Source organism: Rosa chinensis, chromosome 5 (assembly GCF_002994745.2).
Source record: "Rosa chinensis cultivar Old Blush chromosome 5, RchiOBHm-V2, whole genome shotgun sequence".
In the NCBI taxonomy this organism is placed as follows: Eukaryota; Viridiplantae; Streptophyta; class Magnoliopsida; order Rosales; family Rosaceae; genus Rosa; species Rosa chinensis.
This window is the reverse complement of record NC_037092.1, coordinates 9,996,702-10,017,780: the sequence shown is the minus strand read 5'-3', so window position 1 is coordinate 10,017,780 and position 21,079 is coordinate 9,996,702. Positions and strand designations below refer to the sequence as shown.

General features: G+C 39.7%; 1 non-coding gene and 1 pseudogene across 1 annotated transcript; one reads left to right on the top strand and one right to left on the bottom strand.

Annotated features, from left to right (window-relative positions):
- Positions 1–776: 776 nt before the first annotated feature.
- Positions 777–3,333, bottom strand: LOC112203096. The gene is made up of 2 exons (XR_005800767.1): positions 1,623–3,333; positions 777–1,501 (listed from the first exon to the last, which is right to left on the bottom strand). It is a non-coding gene; the product is annotated as an uncharacterized LOC112203096 (transcript).
- A 2,566-nt stretch (positions 3,334–5,899) lies between these two features.
- LOC112203095 lies at positions 5,900–16,576 on the top strand (annotated as a pseudogene).
- Positions 16,577–21,079: the final 4,503 nt, after the last annotated feature.

Genomic DNA, 21,079 nt, shown 5'->3' with positions numbered 1-21,079 from the left:
TAACATAAAGATATATATGGTAGAGAAATTAGCTGATTTACATACATGACCTCTCAATCTTTAGATTGATATCTTAGAGAGACTAAGGGCAGTGCCTATAACCAGCTACAAGACTAACAGTATTGAAGATGATGTAGAAGTGCAGAAAATGCAGAGATATCTGTAGAAGAAAATAGTAATGTTTAGGTGGGTCAATACAATATGAGATGGTGATGGTGGTCATGCCTATCATTTTCTCTGAAGAGATATACACCCTTAATTACTAATTTGTATATATATCGCTTGCATATATCATAGACATGTTCTGATGCTTAGTAATCCCTGACTACTACAGTCCTGACCTTGATCAGCAGTACTACCGGGCCTTTCACTCTCAGTAGCTCATATGTCGTCCACATATATATCTCTTTGCACCATTCATCCCTAGCTAGGTATCCTTCCAGCAATAACAATTACAAAACTCTGATCTTACATTTATACAGTTAGTTCAAAAATTTAATTTTGTTAATCACTTATTAATTGAACACTCTTTATACACTACTGACCGATCATTTGTATCAACTCAGAGTCCATGTTAATTAATTGTTCGGTAATTAAATTCCTTCAAACAAAAGGAGCGAAGTATATAAAACTGTTGGACTAGAAGTCTAGAACTGAAAATTTTGACGAGCTATATAGGTAATAAAACATGATGAAATTAAAGCTTGAATTCATAAGACTCACGATGTCAAGCTTTATCAAAAGAAAATAAGGAGAGGATATAACTGGTTGAAATATTAATTAATAATTATACATATATTAGCTAGCTAAAAAGATATTACATATGATTATCATGAGAATTAGGCTAGCATGTTTCATGTTATACCCACGAAATAGGCCGTACAACCCAGCTTGTACGTAATATAAGTTTATCATCATTATCCTACTCATAAGCCAATAGCAAGCTAGAGAAGACAAAGACTAAAGTGAGAGAAGCAAAACCCTACGGTTGATATTATGGGTTTCAGAGATGCATGTTCTTGAAACTATAATTAACTAATTAAAAGCGAAACCAGTCGACTTAGAATCAGGACATCGGTCATCAGATCAGAGCCAGAGAGCGCCGGAGTGCTTGAGAAGAGGGACGAGGTTGCCGTTGATGTGGCAAGCCATCAGTGCCTCCACGCCGCCCAAGAACTTCCCTCCAATGAACACCGCCGGAACCGGCTGCTGCTGCCCCTGCCCATCCGCCAGCTCTCGGAGCACCTCCCTTATGTCCGGCCCCTCCACGTGGCGGTCCAGCTCCACGATGGTGGGGCCAACTCCTAGGCTGAAGAGGAGGCGCTCGGCCACGGTGCACATTGGGCAGCCGCTCGCGCTGAACACAACCACCGCGTTGCATGACCCTAGCTGCCTCACCATCTCGTAGGGCCGGCTCATCATACCGTGACGACTCGCTTCCGCTTCTGCTGTCGCTGCCGCGTCGCTGCTGATCATCTTTGCAACCTGCATTTCTGTTCTTCTTTGAGAGAAACAAAAGAGGGTCTTAGTCTCTTAGAAGAAGAAGAAGAAAGGCTAATGAGCTATAAAGCTAAGCAATGAAAAAAAAATGGAGCAAGAGAGCTGCAAATATTGTTGTATACCTGCAGAATAGGAAAAGCAAGGCGGCTTCAGCTGTACTGATTATTTACTCCAAACCGTACGGACATGTGATGGAGTTAAGAGAGCATGCCTTCGTTTTCTTTTAATTGACGTGCAGGCTGCAGCAGCAGGCTTTATACAGAATGATCAGAGAGAAACCTAGGGCTTCGAGGTTAGAACAGGTATTTCACACTCTTGGACAGTTGATCATGATCATGATCTGTACACGTGTCATAGATATATTATATATGCTTCATGCAGGGAGTGGGGGTCCAAGAAGATAGAATCTCAACAGTGAAGGTTTATTTGCCTAGTCACACAAAAATAGGATGCTCTGACCATGTTATAGAGGAGCTGCCATAGCTATAAGCTGAGATTGAGACTACTTAATTGGGATTATCAGAAAGTTTTAGGAAAAAAACTGAATTGAAGCTCAAACTTGGCATGGGATTGAAATGGGGGACAAGGAGTCAGTAGTGTACGAGCCATCTGGCTTATAGCTTAGTCACGCTTCTCTGCTACTCATGTCTTTTGAAGACTTTGAACGCGTGAGCCTTGTACTGATTTTTCAACGGCAATTTTACCGGTAGGTTCTGGAAGTCTGAACCATGCAACTACTGTAATTATTGGAACTTCTTATACAAAGTTTAACTGTCTGGTTAGATATGCTATGTGAAGACTGTGTGTGTGTTTGTGTGTATTTGTGCAGAAGTGCGATGTTAATTAGTGCAGAATTGGGATTTATTTGATCAACTAAAAACATGTGCCAATGAAAGAAGGGACTCTAATTGGATCTTCAATCGCTCTATTTGTAACAAGCTAGCTAGTGTTGGGAAGGCGTAAGCTTTCAATGAAAAACAAAGCTTCTGGCATGGATAGCCTAATGGCGTGTTAACGTTCAAACTTCGATCAAACAAATCTTATGCCAGAAATAAATTAAGATCAGAACATGTGGCCGGTCGGGGTGAAATGAGGTTTTTTTTTTTTTTTTTTTTTCGGAATTAGTTTTTCCTTACTGGATTTCAACCTTTTCCCCGATCATTTTGCATGTAGCACCTATGCCTAGCTTCCAAACAATAGGGAATAGCCTTACTAGCTAATCAAACACAAACCCCCTCTTCAGGCAAACTTCTCTCTATTGTTTGAATGATAGAGGTGCTGCATGCAAAATGGCTGAAAAAGGGTTGCAATCCCATAGTAAGGGCAAGCTAATCAAACCTGAACCCCCTCTTTAGGCAGACTTTACCTTCCGTTCTTCGATCAACCTGCAGTTGTTAATCTAAGGATCTCATATATCTAGAAGGGTTAAAGGTAGATGCTATTAATTCTTAATCAATCACTAAACTCATAGTTAGTGGTAAGTTCAAACGAATAAAACACAGGTATATTAAAATAAAAACAAAATTAATGTGGAGATTGTAAAAATATAAGTACGACTCTGGAATTGTCTTGTAACAATTTGCACATGTGCCATGTAACCAAAACCGTGGTCCATATTACATACTAGTACTACTTGTGACAATACCATACGTCCATACAAGATTGAAGCAACTATGCAAATTACTCATATATAATTACATGCATGGTCAAGACAAACGCAACATGGTTACATACAAATGGAGGTTAAATCAAAAAGAAAGAAAATCTAATTAAAGCACAAATAAATACCAAAGCGAAAACGAACTCATTCTCGAGAACCATTGATATTAGATTCAAGATGCCGAATTGTTTAATGTACTCCTCACATTGCCCACCATGCAAGCAAAAAACTGTAAAATAGGCCTCAGGCAAGCTTCTATAGGGCTCCTAATATATGTATCCCATCCCGAACTCAAACCCACGCAATGCCCCCTCAGGAGCCTCCCCCAGAAGCTCACTAAGATGCTTTGGTTTCGAGTACAGGCTAGTATCGCCGCGGACTGCACGTAAGCCGAGGCCGCACGCTTCACCAACTGGTTTCGGATTGTAATGTTGGAGGGGTCGAACTCATAGTTCCATGGTTCGTCTGAAACTGCCGTGCTGCTTTGTGGTGAGTGCAATATGATGTCCTTCAAGCTCGTATATCGGAATTGTGGATCATCTTCGATGTCTTGGTCCGGTCTGCTGCTTGTAGATGAATTTCTACGTATGATTATTGCTGGTAGGCTTTTTATGGTGGGAAGTTCGGTGTCCATTATGATTTGTTGGGTGTAAATAAGAGCATTTTGGATACAAGGAAATTAAGTTGGTATGTATATGCCCTATCCCCTAATAAGGTTTTGAATATTGAAGGAAGTTTGGTTTGATTTCTATCTGGATTGTAGAAGAGGAAAAACCATGTAAACGGGTTTGCATGCATCAATTTCTTTTGCAAGTGAGACAGTTATGTATTTATGTTCGCTATAACTTGTGACGGAGAGAAGTCTCTAAATTGGTTGGTTGGATTTAATTAGTGCTACGTTTTATATGGGTTTCCTTTGATATAGGACAGTTTATGTAACATTGGTTTTTAAAACTTACATGTGGATGGTCTGTTATTGATTGTGCTAAATATGAAGTTTATGATCATATTTATGAAAGACTCTCTTTAGATGGAATTAGTACTAGTGCATATATATACACACACCCTTTAAGGTTCACAATTAGGGTTTCCCTAAGTAAAGGCAATCTCCCTCTTCTCCATTTATGTTCATCCATATATTAAAGATTTTGTCGCTAGCTGCAGATGTCTTCTTATTTCTTAAGGCTGTATTGGAATCGAAGCGATTTGTTAAAATGTGAAAGACGCTTAAGCGAGGACAAGAAAGGGGGTTTGCAAAATGCTAAGGGAATGTGTTTGAGTCTCCTATAACATTTTGCGGAAATAGAGGTTTGTCTCTAAATAAGATTTTGTATATGGGTGCTAAAAGGAAATGTTATAACATCGTAATAATCAATTCCATTGATTTTTTCACGATCAGCAATTTTTTCTTTTATCGGTTTGAACCACCTAAGCGGTTATAAATGTAGAGCAATGTAACTCCTAATAGCCTCAAGGCCTCAATGTTGCAATGCTTACTGCAAAGATGGTGATGCATTTTGTGAAAATAGAGGATTGGTCAAACGTTTAGCATTCCCTCACACTCGGGACTGACGAGCTATAATATTATGGTCTTTTTAAATTGAATGTGTATGTATGTGTGTGTGTGTGTATATATGTATGTATGTATGTATATATATATATATATATATACAGTCCGTCTCAGGTGCGGACGTCTGTACTGAGCGGACGGTACGGATTTTCTGTTTTCGACCACTTTCTGGCCACATTTTTACATCTTAACCGTTTAGTTTTTAGGTCCTAGTGTATAGATCACCTTTGCAAAATTTCAGCCAATTTGGTGATCGTTAAGGCATCTAAAACTGCAATTTACCATTATAAATACGAACGGTTCCGGTTCGACAGATTCGGTCCGTTCGTGTAAAATGCAGTTTTGGAAGCCTTAACGATCACCTAATTTTCTGAAATTTTGTAGAGATGATCTGTACACTAGGACCTAAAAATGGAACGGTTAAGATGTAAAAATGTGGCCGGAAAGTGGTCGAAAACAGGAAATCTGTACCGAAAATTCGGTACGGACGTCCGCACCTAAGAAAATTCCTATATATATGTGTGTGTAGGGCTGTCAATTCCGACACTACCCGATAACACGACTCGAAACCCGCACGATATAAAGCGGGTTGAACCCGCACTATTAAAAAGCGGGTCAGCCATGGGTCAACCCGCCATGACCCATTTAATAAATGGGTCGGCCACGGGTCAACCCGCCAACACGAAATGAACCCGTATAACCCGATTATGTTATACTTCTTATTGAAATTTTGGACGTTGGGAGTATTTGATCATAGGATTAGACAATTTGAAATATTTTGCTTTATAATTATTGGATTTAATTATTTATGAATATATATAATTATTTATATTATTCTTCTTGTGGAGTTTTTAGTGAATTTAATCAATTTATGCATTTTTTTAGTTAAATGGGTTGCATTGTTAACCCTTAAATATGTCATTTTGTCTAACATGACATGACCTATTTGTTAAATGGATTAAGCGGGTTGGAAACGGATAACCCGTTTAATAAATAGGTTGGGTTTGGGTTTAGATTTTTGACACGATTATTAAATGGGTTGGGTTTGTATCTTGCGACACGACAAATACCTTGACCCGACACGAACCCAACCCGACACGACCCATTGACAGCCCTATGTGTGTGTGCGTGTGTTTGTGTGTGTGTGTTGGATGAGAACAATGGAAGAGTTTTGCTTATAGAGTAATAACGGTTCTGCCTGAAAAATTGACTTTATAATCAGAGTGAGGAAATTGATTTCTCCCGTTAATTCACACTCTTATGGAATGTGTATGGGTTTACACTTCTCTTGTCGACACCTTAATGTGCTTAAAGGGTTATTTCCACCTTTAGTCGCAATCTATGCTCTATATATAGACAATTGGGCCTGCAGATTTGGCTGGCAAGTATACGTAACATTAGGCAGAAGCAGACTGTGTGGTTCATGCATGAACTGGCTTTGTTTTTTGCTACCTACCTTGCTTTTGACATCAATGTGACAAAAGCCTAACATATGGATGTGCAAAAGTAGTATTTGAAAATGTTGTAGTCGGATATCTCTATTGCAAATTTACTTGGCAAGAAACGAAAATATGAATACAAGAGTCACATAATGAAGTTTGAATCCACCCAGTAAAATTGATCGACATATTTCTGAACCTCCACATGGAGCTGGTAGTAGTAGCCATGTCTTTCCAGCTGACTCTCTCTAAGGCTAAGTTTCTTAATCCTCTTTTCCATTTTGTACGTTACTAGAAAAGATAGAAACCAACAAACTCCTTTTTCTTAATCTTCTTGATCTAGAGCATGCTATTGTTCTTCTCAAAAAAAAAGAAAAAAAAAGAGCATGCTATTGTCATTGTTAAAAGGCAATTGTTAGCTCTTTTTGCCCTGACAAGGTAGGTCAGAGAAGTGTGCGCAAAACTGTTATGAAAAAGTAGTAGTAATCTATTTCACTAACAAACTCTGTAGCAAAAAAAATAAAATGAATAAGAAGACGCCCATAAACATAAATTCTCACTCACTTTCTCCGGTTTCCATTTTCTTGGGAAAGCTAAACTCAGTTCTCTCTTCCTCTATTTCTCTTAAACCGACCAGAAACCCTTTTGTTACTAGTAACTACTAAAGGTTGAGCCTTTGGTTGTTTATTTTAGTTTTTGTTTCTTTTGAGAAGTAATTTATGGAGGGAGGACTACATGTAGAGGCAGATTCATCAGCTTTCAGAGACTGTTTCTCTTTGGCATGGAAGAACCCATATGTTCTTCGTCTGGCCTTCTCTGCTGGAATTGGTGGCCTCCTCTTTGGCTATGACACAGGTGATGACTCAGTGACTCAGTGTGTGCTTTTGACTGTGTCAGTGTGACTCAGTACTGACTTTGTGTCTCTCTAATGGACAAATATGCAGGAGTTATATCAGGAGCTCTTCTTTACATCAGGGATGACTTCCAAGTCTGTGGACAGAGAGACTGTCTTACAGGTAAAGAGACTATAATGGCCCCTCTAATTTGTCAAATTTACAATCTCCTCCATCATCACCAATCTCCTTAACATGATTAATACATGATTGCATTTAGATAGCAAGAGCTACACATGGCACATAGCAGCTAGGTGATATAAAGGTGATGAGCAAAGTTGAAAGCTTTTACAACAATATATTAATCCTTTTTTGGTTGAGTCTTTCTAAGATATCAAAATTCAGTTTTTGATTATAAATTTATAATCTGCTCTATTGTTACTATATCAAGCCCACCCTTATATGAATTGGAAAATCAAGATATATTTTACAAATTATGCAAGAACAATGTTCTTGGAATTCAGCACATTTCTGTATGAAGTCTTTGATAACAGATCGTTTGAGCAAAATCAAGACATGCATGGGTTTTCGAAGAATTATCTAGAACATCTAGTACATGATTCTTGCTTTCATAATCTGAAAATTAGCACTTCATTGTGGACTTGTTAAGTATTTTTGAGACTGAAAATATTACCTTAATTTACCATCTGTATTTCTGTAACAAGGTCACAAGGTTGTGAAAATTGTAGTTTAAATTTAAAATAGTGTTTTGTGCTTATGGTACGTGTTGTGAAATAATTAGGAGAGTATAGTGAGCATGGCAGTGCCCGGAGCCATCATTGGAGCTGCAATAGGGGATGGTCGAACGATCGGTATGGAAGAAGAAGTGAAATCCTTAATTATAGCAGATTTCCTATTTTTCATTGGTGCTGTGCGTTACCTCTGAAAATCACGTCCTTGGCCTATATGGCCGAGGGATCAAGGAACAAATGACCTTCTCGATGAATAGATTGTGGAGCGTGTCAGCACACGGCCAGAAGGCCAAGTGTGCAATTGTAGGTGTAGTGGATGTAGATCTGACTTATCAAACAATTGTTAGCTGAGGAAGGAACTTATTCTCAGTCCATAGTTCGCTGCCTTTGGATCAAGGACTTGATGGCTGAAGGTCAGGTGAATTAGGTGTGGTTGTGAGAGTGTGAGTGAATACGAATTGTCTGGTCACAGGGCTTAGGTCAATTGGATCCAAGTAATAACAAGTAACAGTAAAAGTGAACTCGTAACGAATGAAATCTTCAAGTTTAATAGCTACTATGCGACTACGAACAGTAAATAACATGATCAAACAAATAAAGCATAAAGACAATAAGGAGCAAATAAAAGATAATAACAACGAAACTGAAATCTGGAAGAGCTGAAAATTATTAACTATTGTTTGAATGAAACAAAGAAAACAATTCAAAATCGATACTAGGCTACAAGGAAAGTAAAGCAACTGAAATTGTAACTAGCAGAGCAAACTAACTAATGGACAAACGGAAATTCTACCTAAGCAAAAGGTAAGACGAAAGCAAGAAAAACTTGATGGCTTGAGTTTCTGGAGTTGTGTGTGTGATGTCTTCTGTCGACGCTTCTATTTATATTGGTTGCTCTATGACTTGAACTGATCTCTTGACTCTTTGAAGTTGAGTGGAATTCGGGCTCCTCGTGGCTTAATGACTCTATCTTGATTTGGCTCTGATGCTTATCTTCAGCTAATTTGATGCTGGACTCCATCTTGATTGGCTTTGATGATCGTCATCAACGGCTGGAACTAATCTTGAAGCAAACTAACTTGGGTTAAACTCTCCTTATCGGCTGACGTGAACTTCAAGTCGATATTAACTTGATCAAATTTCATCTTTATCACTTATCAACCTTCTCTGTCTGTCGGCTATTGTCTTCCCAAGTTGCTGAGTCCAAGTTGGAAACTGACTAGCATGATTTGAACAACCAGCCGATGGGCTTTTAGACAATAAACCTTCTTTTCAATTGATGACTACCAGCTGGCTGATAACCAACGGCTTAACTTTCGAAACCCTCCATTGGCCTAGTTTTTATCCAATTTGTCTTGGACCAAATGAACTGTCTAATTATTCATTGGCCTAGTTTCTGGTCATCGACCCATTTGTTCACTTGAGCGGCTTATTGTAATTCACAACATTCAATAACTATATGCACATTAGCTATGTCTGAGTGGACATGCAAATGTGGGTACAAACACTGTGATCATGGCCTCAGCTCCTAACCTAGCTCTTCTCATTGTTTGCAGTGTTTTTGTTGGACTTGGTGTTAGAATGGCATCAATGAGAGCTCCCTTGTACATCTCGGAAGGTCTCCTGCCAAAATCCGAGGTGCCCTTGTTAGTACCAATGGGCTTCTCATTACTGGTGGGCAGTTCCTATCTTACCTCATCAATTTGGGTTCCACCAAGGCAAGTAATGATGTTATTACTTGGAGCCTATGCTTATTAAGTGGCTATTTGTTTAGGACTTGAAGTCTTACGTGCGGATGTTTATGTTTAGGCTCCAGGGACTTAGCGGTGGATGCTTGGAGTTGCAGGAATTACAGCTCTTCTGCAGTTCATCCTAATGCTGCTCCTTCCAGAATCTCCACGTTGGCTATTCTGAAAGGTGTTTCTGTTTATTTTAAACTTAGAGACCTTTAGTCTTTTTAATTAGTTCCATAAAGTAGTTACTTGCGGTTATGTAATAGTAGTATTCCTAGTGACTTGTAGTCTTCGAAGTTTTAAGATCATGTACATGTGCATTGTTCAAGCACTTCGTAATAAGTATTTAGTATAAAGGCTATAGTCATATTGAAAAACTCAATGTCAAATGCTTGAACAATCTTATATACTTTCTCACAAAAGGGGAGGGAAGAAGCAAAAACCATACTGAGGAAATTATACTCAGCTGATGGGTTGAAATAGAAATCCAAGCATTGAAAGAGTCATTAGAAACTGAGCTTCATCAATTTTCCAGAAAATTAGCATTGTTGAGCTTTTGAGAACGAAAACGGTGCAAAGAGGACTAATAGCTGGTGTTGGCCTTCAAGTCTTCCAACAGTTTGTGGGAATAAATACGGTGATGTATTACAATCCCACCATAGTTTTGTTGGCAGGCTTTGCATCAAATCAAACGGCACTGCTTCTCTCACTTGTAACTGCTAGTCTCAATGCCTTCGGCTCCATTGTGAGCATATACTTCATTGACAGAACTGGCAGGAAAAAGCTTCTAATCATCAGTTTGCTTGGAGTTATTATTGCACTTGGTCTTTTATTAGCAGTTTTCCATGAGACTACTTCTCATTCGCCTCTCATAAGCCTGATTGAAACATCTCATTTCACAAACTACACTTGTCTAGATTATAGTTCAGCCGGAAACTCTGCAGCTTGGGACTGCATGAAGTGTTTGAAGTCTTCATCTCCGGACTGTGGGTTCTGTGCTTCAAAGGTTGATAAGGTAAAAACACAACTTTGAACTCAAACAACCTTATTCCTATCTATTCCAGGAATAGTTGCAAACTTTTCTTGTTTTTTCTTGCTGTGCTCGAATTCATCCTCATTGTTATCATTGCTACTATTGCAGCTACTTCCGAGAGCTTGTTTGATCTCAAATGATACAACAAAGGATAGTTGCCATGGAGAAGACAGGTTGTGGTACACAAGGGGATGTCCAAGCAAGTATGGTTTGGCTTGCACTAATTGGCCTGGCCCTTTACATCACATTTTTTTCTCCGGGAATGGGCATTGTGCAATGGATTGTCAACTAAGAGATCTATCCTTTAAGGTATTGCGTCGTGTGTGGAGGAATAGCAGCTACAGCCAACTGGATTTCAAACCTCATTGTTGCACAGTCCTTCCTATTTCTGACTTAGGCAATTGGAACTTCTTGGACATTCCTGATATTCGGGATCATTTCCTTTCCGGCCTTGATCTTTGTCCTCATTTTCGTCCCAGAAACCGAGGGGCTTCCAATTGAAGAGTTTGAGAAGATGCTAGAGCTGAGGGCTTTGCACTTCAAGTTCTGGGAAAAAGGCCCAAGACTCTAGAAAAGAGCCGAGCTGTGTGAAAAATTGTTTGAAGTTTATGTTGTAGAGAATTGGATAATTGTATTCTATTCATCTCACCATGAGGTTTATATAGGGTTACATCATGTATACAAAAGGCAATACATAATAGCTATACTAATCAATCGCACATTACAAGTATGTCAATCGCATGTATTACGAGTCCGTCAATCGCATACATTACGAGTCTGTCAATCGCATACATTACGAGTCTGTCAATCGCATACATTACTAGTTTGTCAATCGCATACATTAAGCAATACTTATTGCATGAATAGTTATTATCGTTTACAACACTCCCCCTTGGATATTCCATGTCAATAGTGTTGCCTCTGCTATGCGCTTCTAAATTGCCTCGTCAAAAATCTTGCCAAGTAATAAAAACCCTGTGGGAAAAAACAACCTTGGTCGAAGGAGAAAAAGAACACAACGCCCGTGAATGTGAAGTAGTCGACATCCTTCAACACTCCCCCTTATACCACTCAAACTCGGTGATGAAGTTTTGATCGTTGCCTCACTAAAAACCTTGCCAGGTAACAAAAACCCTATGGAACAAAAATAACCATGGTCGAAGGGCAAAAAAAGCACAACACGTCCTTCACTCTTTGAGATCGAACATGTAGACATCATACCTCCCTCTGATTTCTACAATTATGGGAGTTCGGATAACTTTCTTAATCTGATGCTCTTCACATGTTTCTCGAAGGTGGATTTAGGTAACGACTTGGTAAACAAGTCTGCTACATTATCCTCTAAACGGATTTGATTCACTTCAATATTTAGAAGTATTTGTTGTTACTGATTGTAAAAGAACTTAGCGATATATGCTTGGTGTTGTCGCCCTTGATGAAACCTAACTTCATTTGCTCAATACAAGCTGCATTATCTTCATAAATGCATGTAGGTTCATCTGTGGTAGACTTCAAACCACAAGTTCCTCAAATGTGTCTAACTATAGACCTTAGCCATATGCATTCTCGCACGGCTTCATGTAGAGCGATAATCTCTGCATGATTTAAGGAAGTAGCAGCAAGGGTCTGCTTTGTAGACCTCCAAGATATCGCAGTGCTTCCTATGGTAAAGACATAATCTGTTTGGGAGTACCTTTGTGAGGGTCAGAGAGATACCCTGCATCAGCAAAACCTATCAAGACATCGTTGTCATTTTGATGGAAGGGAGGAGGAGTACGGAAGGTGGCGTTTTGCCTTGTGGAGTCTGATCCCACACTTCTGTTATTTCTTTTCTCTCTATAGGGATAGAACAAGCCTATATCAATCGTACCTCTCAAGTATCAAAAGATTGTTTTTATGCCAATCTAATGGCGGTGTGTTGGCGCAGAATTGTGTCGAGCTAACAAGTTCACGGAGAATGTGATGTCTGGTCTTGTGCATTGAGCTAAGTACAATAATATGCCTATTGCACTTAGATAGGGCACTTCAGCCTCTAATAAGTCTTCGTCCTCATCCCTTGGACGAAATGGATCTTTTTCAGGCTCAAGACTACGACCGATCGTTGGAGTACTCACAGGCTTTGCTTTATCTTCATTAAAGCGCCTTAATAATTTTTGAGTATATGCTGACTGATGGATCATAATCCCATCACTACGGTGCAAGAGTTCTAGTCCGAGGCAAAAACCGTGTTTTCCCAAGATCTTTCATCTGAAATTCAGATTTCAAGTACTTAGCAGTTTCCTTTAACTCATCTAGAGTTCCAATTAGGTTCATGTCATCGACATAAACTGCTACAATTGCAAATCTGGAACTTGTCCTCTTTATAAACACGCATGGGCATATTTCATTATTGACATATACCTTCCCAATCAAGTAGTCACTTAGATGGTTATACCATATCCTTCTGAATTGTTTCAATCCATATAGTGAGTGTCTTAATCTTATTGAAAACGCGCTCCGTGGTTTAGAGCCACTTGACTTGGGTAATTGAAGTCCATCTCGAACCTTCATATATATCTCTAAATATAGATCCCCATAGAGATATGTTGTAACCACATCCATAAGCTTCATGTCAATTTTTTCAGAAACTACCAAATTGACAAGGTAGCAGAGCGTTATAACGTCCATTAGGGGAGAATATGTCTCCTCATAGTCGATTCTAGGGCGTTGTGAAAAACCTTGCGCTACAAGGCGGGCTTTGTATCTAACAACCTCATTTTTCTCATTACACTTTCTAACAAAGACCAATTTATGGCCAACAGGCTTTATACTTGGGGGTGTCAGCGTTATAGGCCCAAATACCTGTCTCCTTGCTAGTGAATCCAATTCAACCTAGATCACATCTTTCTATTTAGGCCAGTCTGCTCTTCGTAGACATTCCTCAATGGAGCGAGGTTCGATTTCATCGTGTTCTATAATTCCTTGAGCAATAGAATATGCAAACACATCATCAAAGATAATAGAATCTCGATTCAACATCTCATGTACACTAGTGTAATTCATGGAGATCTTCCTATTCCCTGGAATTGGTTCTAACATTGGAGCGTCCCTCATTGATGTCTCTTGGACATAACCATAATCCGGAATATCTTGATGAGACGGGTTATTTATGTCGATGATTAATGGATCTTTCTGTGCCAAACTCGCTTTCTTTCTCAGGCGAGAATCCATCGAACCTTTGGGCATCCCACGTTTCCTTCCTGGGAGCCCGGCCTGAGCCACATTGCCATCACTATTAGTGGTGGAGGCGCCATGCCCAATACCCCTAGGGGTGGCGCCATGTCCATGATTTTTAGAGACATCAATTCTTGCAGGCAAGTTTGCAGCAGATATATGTGATCTTGTCACTTTAGTGATATCAGAAAACGCATCAGGCATAGAGTCTGCTACGTTATGAAGATTGAGAATTCTCAGCACTTCAATTTTGGACTGTGCGGTTCGGGGATCAAGATGAGACAAAATGGGGACAGACCACGACAATTCCTGTAGTTCATGTTGAACATTGTTGTTCCTATCTCCCCCTAACGATGGGAAGACTGTCTCATCAAAATGACAATTCACAAATCTAGCGGTAAATAGATCACCTGTCAAGGGTTCTAAGTAGCAGATAATGGTTGGAGAGTCATATCCAACATAAATGCCTAATCGTCTTTGAGAACCCATTTTGGTGCGCTGTGGCGGCGCAATTGGCACATAAACTGTACACCCAAATATGCGTAAGTGTGAGACATCAGGCTTATATCCAGTAACCATCTGGGACGGAGAAAAGGGTTGAGTGGCAGTAGGCCTCAGACGAATAAGCACAGCTGTATGCAATATTGCATAGCCCCAAGCAGAAACAAGGAGATTGGTGCTCATAACCAATGCTCTAGCGACCATTTGAAGTCTTTTAATGGCAGCTTCTGCGAGACCATTTTGGGTGTGAACATGAGGAACAGGGTGTTCAACCTCAATTCCAATGGACATGCAATAGTCATCAAACATTTTTTACGTAAACTCTCCAGCATTGTCAAGACGAATTGACTTAATGGGATGATCAGGATGGTGAGCCCTTAATTTAACGATTTGTGCTAGGAGTTTAGCAAATGCAGCATTTCTTGTGGACAATAGCATGACATGTGACCATCGTGTCGATGCATCAACCAACACCATAAAATATCTAAATGGTCTGCAAGTTGGTTGAATAGGTCCACAAATATCACCTTGGATTCTTTGTAAGAATGAAATATTTTCTTTAGTGTCCTTTGCATAGGATGGTCTCGATCCTAATTTTGCTAAAGAGCAGACTTTGCAAAACAAAAGATGGGCTTTAGAAGCAACTAGGGAAGTATCCAATTGAGCCACAAAGTCACAATTGAGTTTAGAAGTAGAAAAAGAAACCAAGGAGGTATTGGTGGCGTCAATACCACTTTTGGGCCGCAGGGGGTAGGCGGCGCCAGCCCTACCTTGGATCGAATTTTGGTTCTGACTTCTTTTCGTTTTGAAAAATGGATATCCGTGTGAAGTCTTTAATATACAGATCATCATATCACGACCTAGGTGTCCCAAACGGTCATGCCAAAGCCTATATGTGTCAAAATCTCATAAGTCATCTCTCATGACATGATTGGATTCAATAATTCGAATAGTGGTTACATACAACCCACGAGATCGACACATAAGTTTCTTTAATACTTGTTTATGTCCATAGTCATTAGAGGTGATGCAAAGGAACTCTTGTCCATTCTCACAATGTGTTTCCACATGAAAACCATTGGTTTTTATATCTTTAAAACTCAATAGGGTCCTTCCAGCCCTAGGAGCATATAGAGCTTCGATGACATTAATACTTGTGCCATTTGGCAATATAAATTGAGCTGGTCCTCGACCATGAATCAATTGTGATGGTCCAGCCATCGTAGTCATAGAAGATCGACTAGGTGTCATCCATAGACATAGTTGCCTATGTCTCAATATAGTATGTGTGGTGCCACTATCAACAAGGCATTCCAACTTTCCAGGAAACATACTGAAAAATAATAAAGTTCGGAATTAAAACATGTCCATGATATCGAATAATAATACGATACTTTATTAATAAAGATAGCCAATGATTACATCAAAGATCCCAAAAAGTCTAATCCAAAATAAAATCAAACTATGACACATTGTAGTCACTCTATCTGTTTCATAACTCCAATCAAATATGACCAGGAAAGTAGAGAGAGATGTTGGTGGAGTGAAGCTCTCTTAAGTACCATTAGTCTCAATGACTTTCCTAGACATCATATTTCATTGGGTGCACCACATAAGAAAGAGTTTAATACAATTGTCATTTATTGACTAAGGCATATTGTCATTACAAAAATTCTTGGAAAATAAAAGGACTAATCTAATCAAAGTCTGCGGCATCCTTGTGCACTTCATCCTTAGCTTTGAAGTCCTCTATGGTGAGATGATGTCTCCACCATTTTCTTCTTCTTTTGCAAGGTACACTTCTTGCTCCCTCAGGTCCCTGTATGCCCTGTATCTTGAAGCTAGTTGCTCGCTTGCCTTGCATTGCTTGAACCAATGCTCACTTGATCTACATCGATGACACATGTCATTGTGGTTGCCTCCCTTTAACTGAGGTGCACGTTGTGGGTGTTCCTTAGGAGGGTTGGTGCCACCACCACGACCCATGACACCTCCACCACGAGCCATGGTGCCACCACCACGACCAGGGATACCACGATCACCTCTCCCACGTGTGGCATTGTCACCAAGTGTATCAGCACTAAACCTACAGTTTCCTTCCTTGCTAGGGCGGTTATATGGACCCATACGTCCCTCATATCCCTTATTCTTAGGGTTTCGCTCCTTGCGCCTTCTTTTGGGTGCATTATAATTCTCCTCATGAACGTTTTTAGTTCCAATGGGCCTGAATTATAATTCCTTACGAGTATGTTATCATGTTTCTCAGCTACAGATATGAGATTGATAAGCAGATGAAACCTCATGATCCGTCCAGTATTGACTTCAATGCAGTATTACTTTGATACCACAATGGCTGAAACGGGGAAGGTGGAGAGAGTTTTCTCAATTAGCTCTTACTCTGTGACAAGTTGTCCACAAAACCTCAACATGATTGTAGGCGAAGAGCTTCTGTATTATATTCAGCAACACACTTGAAATAAGCAAAGCGCAGATTGTTCCATTGAACCTTCAAGTTAGGGAAGAGGGAATCTTGGACATTGCCAAAGCACTCTTCTAGCGCTACCCATAGCTCGCTTGCATCCTTGATCGACATATACTCCAATCTGAGTGCCTTGTCCATATGGCATCACATCAAGATAACTGTTTGAACATGCTTTGTAGGTGTTCGCACTAACACACGATCCGGGTTAGGTGCCTGGATTATGGGTAATATTCCCTTTGAAGTGAGGTGGTTCTCAACATCGGTTACCCAACTGTGGTAATCCGAGCCTGTTGAGTCAAGCATGGGAAAGTCAAGTCTAGGTTCATTCGACATCCTGAAAATAAGAAGAGAAGATATATTAGTTTTGGAGCTAAACTTCTACGAAAACTAAAATAATAAGATTTTTGAGCTATGCTACCAAGAAAACAATTTCTAAGAATCTCTTTTGGATTAGTCCAAACAATAATGTTTTAATATGGTCACAATTTGATACTTACGGACGCTCTTAGTTCGAGCATTATGAACACTCTTAGTTCGTTAAGCGTGAATCCCCACAATTCCGCTTTATTAAATAATCGAACCCATGTTCGTATATTGAAAATCCTGCAGAAAATAAAGGAATTTAAAAGACAAGAAAGCAGGAACTTTAATATTTAAAACTTACTTGTTGAAATTCGGAGCAGATTAGCTTCTGAATAACTCCCACTTTAGATGGTGTACAGATCTCAAAACGACTCCAATATGGCTGAAATAGAAGAGGCAGAGACGAACAACTTTTATGAATGAAGGATTTTGATCTGAGGTCTCGATCAAGACGTTTCGGGGCGTGCAAACAAGCTGATCTGCACATAAACGAGTGTGCTGCTGTGCTGCAGGGGCAGTAGGAGGCACACGGGGGCTCAAGGGCTACAGGAGTAGCGCACGGTATGGCTAGCAAGGGCTAGAAGCTTGCGGCAGTTTTTGGTGAAAGAAATTTCAGGTGTTAGGGTTTTTTTTCTGGCTAGGGCTTGGGTTAGAGTATCGTGCTGATAACGTGTTGTAGAGAATTGGATAATTGTATTGTATTCATCTCACCATGAGGTTTATATAGGGTTACATCATATATACAAAAGGCAATACATAATAGCTATACTAATCAATTGTACATTACAAGTATGTAAATCGCATGTATTACGAGTCTGTCAATCGCATACATTAAGCAATACCTATTGCATGAATAGTCATTATCATTTACAACAGTTTATGGTATTTAACTATTTATATATTAGAATGGGAATCACGTACTGAAATTGGGTGATGGGATCACAAAGAGAACAATGTAATTATAACTCGCAAGGCATTTGGTCATTTACTTGTTATCATTGAATGATTGATCATATGGATTTAATCTTGTTTAGATCTATAAAATATTGATGCAGAGACAACCAAAATGTTCTAGGATGTGAGCCCCAAAATGTACCAAGCTTAATGGAGATCGTATGAGAAATTATTCAACGATCTCGATAAATGTCAAGATGCTCGAGAATATTTTCAGAAATTTTCATAAAGTGAAATCCTCAATCTAGGAGTTGGATAATAAAGTACACGACACAACGAGTTCGTGGAAATTTTCGGGGAATTTTCCGGTTACCCGAGGTATTTTTAACGATTTTCCGAAGTGGTGGAATTTTAGAAAATAAATTAAAGAAATCGGATTTTCTGCGATGCAATCCTAGCCGTCCAAAACCTCCACCGCTTCATCAGGGCCGTCTAAATTAATTAATTAGAGGAAGGTTATAAATAGAGGAGAGGCTAATCGAACGTTCCAGATCAACCTGGAGGTACCCACTCTCGATCTTTCTAGGTGCCCGATGACCCGCGACCAGGCCCGAACGTATTCTAGCCGTCCGACCACCGATCGCTGACGGACGACCACCATCTACTTCATCTTCGTGTCGCCTACCTCCCTACATCCTCAGATCGTCCATGCACCGACGATGAACATAGCAACAATGATGGGAAGCCCCGAGTTTTCTCCGGCCACCTCTGCAACTTCCGGCGACCGATTAAGCTGCATTTGGTATGGAAACTCACCTCCTCGTCATGCTCAACACCCTAGTAAAATTAGTTTTTCGATTTTGGTTGGGTTTTGACGGATTGATGTTTTGGATGCCATCGGCCACCTCTGAGACCCCAGACCATGGCAACGATTTCAAACTTCTGGGTTTAGTTTTCCATCTCGAGTTCACCTGTAGACATGGAATTAAGAGGCTTGCTGGGTTATTGGCATCAAAATCTTCAACTCACCAACGTTCCAGTTCCGACAAGAGGTTCTGTAAACCTGAGCTTGATCAGTGTAGAGTTTTGAAGGTATAATTTCAAACCTTGAATTAAAAGGCTGTTCTTGTGACGAATTCGAACTTGTAGGCTGAAGGGTTCTTGAATTATTTCCGTCTTGGTATTTTGGTTACTGTTGCCGGTTGGTTTTGGTTGAATTGTGTAGTTTTGGTGGTTTGACAATATGTTTGAACTGGGAGGACAAATTGGATGAGTTGTGGTGTTTTGAATTGAGTGGATTGTTGTGCTGTGGTTGAGATTGAGATATCATGGTTATAAGTTTGAATGCATAGGCAGAATGGGTTGTGGTGTATTGATTTGAATGGGACTTGGATGATCAAGTTTATGTTTTGTTAGCATTGCCTTGGCTGTTGGTTGAACGATATTGTTGATACATTTTTATTCAAGACTAGTATTTGGGATTAGTGTTGAAGTGAAATTATATGGTGAAAGCGGCCTAAAGTAGTGTATGGGTGTCCTTAGTAATTCCGTCGAATTATTGTGCGACACAATCGTTAAGTAAAGAAAATAAATTAATATATATTGGGTGGCCTTAGTAAATCGGATGCACTTAATATATATTTGGTCGATATTGTAAACTTCAAGTGAATGTTCAGTATTTTGGGCTAATTATCGAACTTGTTGCGAATGGTCAAACGTGGTCAAATTGGTCAATGCCTGGTCAAACCAGGAAAGGTTGGTTGGACGATTTAGTAATCGTCGAGATTTTGTATAATTGTTCAATAAAATATTAACTGTCGAAATGTCGGAATCTAGGTCTCCAGTTACCCGAGGAACGGAAGGTTCGCGACTCTCGGAGTACATGAGAGAAAGCATTGGAATCCGGGTAGGAATTCAGGACTCTCCTCGGTTAGTGATTTTCTTATATTGTTATTAAATGATGCATGTTGGTTGGTATGGTTTGGTCATGTTCAAATGCAATGCATACTAACCAAACCATGTGAGAAATGTGATGGCTTGAGAGCGAAGGGTGGCTCTGACTTCCTTGGGTTCGATCCCCAAAACCTCTAGAGGGTTAGTTACACCGGTCGGACGGGTGTGCGATCGCAATGACGACCCGATTAGTGTGTTTAGCTAGGTAGCAGGCGCTCTCGCTACGCTTACCTGGTGATAAATTAAATTCAGGTAAGGTCTTGTAGTGGGTCTATGGGACCGGCCATCAAGTAAAATTTGGATTTGGCGCCGTATTTATTTAAGCATCATGCATCAGTTTTCAAGTTGAAAAACATTAAAGTTTGTCGTTCCTTTAAAATGTTTGATTTAAGCATGTTTTCATACTGGGATCCCAAATATATATTTAATGGTTTCAAACCTAGTCATAGTAGAGTTCCTGTAAGAGCAACGAGGACGAAAGCTCACCCCTACAACAGTGTGGATGCAGGTACTGTGCACTGGTGATGGGACAATAGCGGACGGAGCTGGGTGTGCGGAACAAGTTTGGTAAATTTTGTCGTTTAGACCTTGTTCTAAATTCTATTTCTCGAACTTCGTATTTTAGACTTGTTGATAGTTAACCTTGTGTCAATTTTGGTTGAGTTCTCATTTCCTTGAAGTTCGTACCTCGTGTGTGAGAATTCATTTCAAGTTCTAGACGAATGAAATAAATTTTAGCAACTCAAGGATTTTTCACCTCAAAAATAGTTGTAGCTTCCACTGTGTTTATACGAAAAGTTTTCAAACAAAATGCCTAGCGGTTCTCTAAAATGTAAATCGAGCGTTTGGTTTATGTTTTAGAGGCTCGCGGCACTGTGACGTGCTTAAGCTGGTGAGGTGTAGCTTGGGGTGTTACATAGGATGGATATATATATGATCGAACTATCAAATCCAGAATTAACATTTGGGATTTAGAATGTAGGATCTCAACTACATTTAGGGCTTAACTAGGAAGGAAAAAATCAATTGGAGACCCAGAGGCTTGATGATTATTCATCAACTAATTCATCATGTTAATCCTTACCCTATATTTTCTTTGACAAGAACCTTGTTGGACGTATGATTTTCTCGAGAGTGAGATATGAATATTCTA